This window comes from Gossypium hirsutum, chromosome D11 (assembly GCF_007990345.1).
Source record: "Gossypium hirsutum isolate 1008001.06 chromosome D11, Gossypium_hirsutum_v2.1, whole genome shotgun sequence".
NCBI classification, from domain to species: Eukaryota; Viridiplantae; Streptophyta; class Magnoliopsida; order Malvales; family Malvaceae; genus Gossypium; species Gossypium hirsutum.
Window position 1 is genome coordinate 68637463 of NC_053447.1, and position 5537 is coordinate 68642999.

Below are 5537 nucleotides of genomic sequence, written 5' to 3' on the forward strand. Positions count from 1 at the left end.
ATGGTATTGCTAATACCATTGCAATCGGTTACTGATTTAATCGGTGGATTTCACCGATTTGTAATCCGTCCATTTTGCCCAGATTAGGCGCCACATAGGTTTACCATCCCTGTTATACCCTCCAATCTGCTTCCCCTTTGTTTCTCTTCTGTTCCTTCTAGCCTCTGCCGATTTCCTTATTGGTAAGTTAATCCCCTCCAGATTTCCTTATTGCTAAAGCCTTAGCTGCAGCTTCTTCAAGCTTTCGAACTGTACTTTCTGATTTCCTTGTTGGTAAGTTAATGGGTTCTTTAAGTTTTCTTCTTTTATGATATTATTGGCATAACTGAGTAGTTTTCCCTTGTTGGTAAGTTAATCCCCTTCAGATTTGTTTCACTCTACTGATTCTGCATGTAATCGGTTTCCGCTTTCTGATTACAGCTTCTTCTTCATCGCACTGTGCCCGGATTTGGTCATTTACAGGTTAGTTTTCCATAGTTATTTTGTTTTTGGGTGAGGAATTGTTTCTTTTAATTCTTTTTCGAGTTGAGAAAATTGATAGTCTCCTTCCTGCATCTACATATCTCTTTGATCGTTTAGTTCTTATCTGGTTGATAATTGTGTCCCGTATTTTATTTTATTACATTACTTGTAAGCCCATTCCTATCTCCCTTATGAAATCACATTCTCAAGGTGTCATCCTAAAATGCACTGCACATAGCTTCCTTGAGCGAATTCCTTATGTAATAACTTGATTTCCATTAGAACTTCAGAAATTGGAATTTAGATTCATATTGAATGAAAATGGGATCCGTTACATGATTTCAGAATCTTGGTCTTATTAGGAACCCGAAAACTTTAATTAATTGTTAAAAATGTAGATTGTGCTAATTGTTGAATCCGGTCAGTAAGGAGTGAGCTTGAAGTTCTTTGAGAAGAGTTAGACTACGGGTTAGCTTTTGTTGGGATTGTTTGATATTCTAATCTGTATTTGATAGGTTGATCATTTATGTCATAAGCCTATAAATTTGTTCATATTCTGAAGTAGATGAATTTTTTTATCCACCAAGTAATTAGAGTTCTTTCTGATATCTATGGCAATGTTTGTTTCCAAAGATGTGACCTAATTTATACTTGGATTTCCTTTACTTGACATTATTTTGATTGTTAGTTATGTCTTCAAGTTTGAATTTTTGGCCGAATTTCTGGCATTTAGAGGTTGGATTGTCTTAGTGATGTTATTTTTCATTGAATGTGTTGCATCCTATTCGTAGTTGCTAGTTTAGAACAAGATAGATCGATCTGAACATTTAAGTTGAAGTTTTATATGGTATTAGATTCTTATTTGTACTTTTACCTCTCCAATTTCCTTATTAGTGCAGAGATTACTGCTTTTAGTGACTGTAATGAAGAATTTGTGAAGTTAAACACGGAAATATTATTGTTCCTATTGACAATGTGGTAAGTTCCTTGTCACTGAAAAGCGTTGCATCAATGAGTTATTAGTGATCAACAATCAATTAAAGATTTGTTTACTTTATCAACTTGAAAGTTGCATGATCTCCAGTAAACACTGCATTCTAGTAAGGGCTACGTTGGTGCTCAGCATTTTAGTTTTCTCTTAAAGTCTTTGTAATTGTGTTTATAATAGCTTAGATTATAGTTACTTTGTAGCAGCATTCGCATTTGTAATTTTCTAATGATGTTTGTGCATTATAGTTTAGCATGTGTTATTGCATCTGAGTTATATAAAACTTAACCTCAGGTTATTCTTTATTTAGTTCTCTCTCCTTGCCTGGGTTCAAACAGATAAAATTCGGGTGGCTTTGGTGATTTGAAGTGTCCACTTATATCTGATGTCCCTCATCTCTCTCACACACGCCATGCAAGACACACTCCCTTTCCTCCCCAAAAACAACCCTTTTCCTCCCTTACTTTCCCCCCACCACCATGATTTCCCCCTACTTTATCACTTTATCACTTTATCTCTTATATCTGAAAATTTATTTCTTTTTCACTTTTTCTTTTTGGCGCAGAAAATCAAAACGTTCATATTCTAGAGAATTTCTCTTTTCCTTTGCTAAACTTGATACATGTAAAAAGTTACCTACTGGATTTGACAGTTCAACACTAAGGTAATATATCATATTTTATCTTTTCCATTTTGTTGCATCAATGTTCTTAAGATAATTTTTGTGTTTTTGTGTTTTTTAACAGAGAACTTAATGATCAATCAACTAGTGTGTTGCACTCGTATCATGATTCAGGTTAGAAGTTTCTCCTTGTTTTCCCCCACTCGTACTTCAATTTAAAGATGATTAGCAATTCCTAGTCCTATGGTAAAAATGGTATTGATTGATTGTTTTCCCCCACTCGTACTTCAATTTAAAGATTATTCCTAGCCTTCTTTACATTATTATAATTTTAGTCTTTATATTAGCATCATTTTTGACACTTGGAAATCGTTGCATGCCTTGCTTTGTTATATTAGGTGCAATGCCGAGGGATGTTTTCAACACACTACCACCGTTTAGCTGTGGACTATAGGAACAATTCCAAGGTGTGTCTGCTTTCTGTTGGATAATATATTTTTTAAACTGAAGTTTATAGCATTTATAATTGGCAAGTTATATTAGGTGCAGAGAGAGTGAATGAGATATTTTGAGTTGTACAGCATCAGTTTGAAGTCTTATCTGCCAATTTGTTTAGTGAAAATTTGTAAAATGCAGGGCTCATTGCTATTTTAGTGTTGATTTTTCCTTGAATTTAGTTCATATTCTTAGATTATTGAAATGTGCATTAATCAATACCTTCTGTTATTAAGAACCTTTAGGACAAAAAGATGTAGATGTATTTTGTTGTATTTATCTACATCTTTGTTTATAGAGAATCGACTGAATTGCAAAATTTTAGCATCTGCTATGATGAATGTCACCTGACTGGTAATCATTTCAGGGCTTCCTGACTCAGTACTACAAACAGCTGCCAGTAAGTCTAGAGAATTTGAGGCTGTATACGGGAATCACCGAAGCAAGGGATCTGAAGACAAGTTGCCAATGCAAAGTAGTCTTGTAGTTTTTATTCGGGAACTAATCAGCCTTACACGCTTAAAGACATGCGAGGAGGGCACTTGTATTAGGTCATTGACTCAACTTCAACAGAGGGCAAGGATGCTTCTACATCAACATTGATTGAATGAAATCCATGTAATATTTGTAATTTTTCCCAGGGTCATTCATTTTCGGATATAGTTAGTGATGTGAATATGATTGTGACTAATATGCTATCTAGCATTTTGTAAAGTTTGGGTGGGCTAGAAAATTGGAAAACATATTAGTTGGTAGCTGGAAGGTTGAAATGATCTGACCGGCATTTTGTACAATGCATTTCTAATGAGAAAATTTTGTTGACATGATTGCTCTATCTCCTTGACTGAAACATCTAAAGCTGAAGCAGTTTGAATTAAGTAATTAGCAGTATTTGTGAAAATTTGGGTGATCAAGTTCAACATTGCTTAAAGGTCATAATGCTTGGCACTGGTTAAATGTATAAATTATATATCATTATTAAATTATATTTAATATTAATTATTTTAAATTATATAAATTCATATAAGAAAATTTATTATCAAGAATTTTATGAAATTATATATCATTATTAAATTATATTTAATATTAATTATTTTAAATTATATAAATTCATATAAGAAAATTTATTATCAAGAATTTTATGAAATTATATATTATTATTAAATTATATTTAATAATAATTATTTTAAATTATACAAATTCATATAAGAAATTTATTAGGTATAATTATTTTAAATTTTATTAAATCATATATTTTAATTAAAATATATTTAATATTAATTATTTCAAATTATATTTTATAGTATCATATATTATGATTTTAGTAAATTCATATAAGAATATTGATTATTAATAATTTTATTAAATTATATATTTTAATTATAATATATTTAATAATAATTATGTTAAATTATCTATATTATGATTTGAGTAAATTCATATAAGAATATTAATTATTAAGAATTTTATTAAATTATATATTTTAATTATAATATATTTAATATATCTAATAATAATTATGTTTAAATATGATTAAATTATTTATTATTGATAATAATAATCTTATTAAAATTTAAATAACAATAACAATAATCATTTACCAAAATAAATTTATGCTAAGGGTATTCTAGTCATTTTAGTTTTTTCCATTATGCTATTACACCTCTATTCCATTCAACCAAACACAAGATTACTATTACGCCTCTATTCCACTACATTCAACCAAACAGTTAATTTGCTATTACACCTCTATTCCATTACACCTCTATTCCATTACACCTCTAATCCAATACAGCGAACCAAACGTGCCCTGAGTATTTAATACAGTACTATCAGCAGTTACTAACTGAATACTAACTGACTAACTATAACAACTTTCTTATTCCTAACACTCTTTGATTGAGAAACCGCTACCTATCAACCTTCGGAAAGATAGTGAATGGATTGGAGTTGCTTGTTGCTGCACTTTTGTCAATAATGATGCTTCATGCTATGACGAGAAAATCTGTTGTGGAGCATTTATCTATTGTGGAAATTCTGAACAAGCCAGTCTTAATGGATCTATTTTTCGAGGTAGACATCGTCGACAGGTTGATTGGTGGGGCTATATTTTGTTGACAGGTAGGAATCAGCCCATAACGAAAGATCACCTTTTTCTTCGTTATTTGTCACGTGATAAGTTATTTCCATTTTCTTTGGAGGATAAATATGGTGACTGTGAGCTTGAGGTGTCTTTCTTACATCCATGTAAACCCAATGCTAAGGTGAAGAAGTGTTGTGTAAGAATAATGTATGAGAAAGATTTGGAAGAAATAAAAGAGTTGCAGTGCCATACCACTCAATCTTCTCCAAATTTTGAACAGACCCACCAACACTCTGCTCACAACCATAGATCAGTAGGTAGCACTTCTCACATCAAACAGAAAATGTAAGATCTACGAGGAAGCAGAGGAAGAATGGAAGCAACCAAAATGGATGCAAAAAGTTTTCAATTTTATGATGGGCCAATCGGGAAGAAGCATTAATTGCGGTAAAGTACTTAACCAACCATGTACTATTACTTATATTTCATTTAAAATAATCATTTTAAATTTATTTACGTATAAAATATGATCTTTTAATATATATTAAAAAATTTAAATTTTTTAGCCATACAATCGTATTGAATATGTACATATCTGAAATGTTTATAACATAATTTTTTTATACCATTTAAAATTTGTCACTTAATTTACATTTTTTTACTATTTAAAATTTTAGTCGTTCAATTCATTCCTTTTTACATGATTGAAATGTGTACATTTTAACTAGTTTTATTTATTTATTAAAATTTTGTCTTCATTATATATATTCACTTACATTTATATTTTATTTGTAGGTTGAAGTAAATATAATCAATTTGAGATAGAGATGTAAAGAAAAATGGATAGTTTCGTGACAAATTAAGCATGTAATAATAAAGTTAAAATT

At 30.4% G+C, this 5537-nt stretch overlaps 1 long non-coding RNA gene across 1 annotated transcript; it reads left to right on the forward strand.

Annotated features, from left to right (window-relative positions):
• Window positions 1-2004: 2004 nt before the first annotated feature.
• LOC107898461 (uncharacterized) lies at window positions 2005-3402 on the forward strand. The gene is made up of 4 exons (XR_001684413.2): window positions 2005-2114; window positions 2197-2246; window positions 2471-2539; window positions 2935-3402. It is a non-coding gene; the product is annotated as an uncharacterized lncRNA (long non-coding RNA).
• Window positions 3403-5537: the final 2135 nt, after the last annotated feature.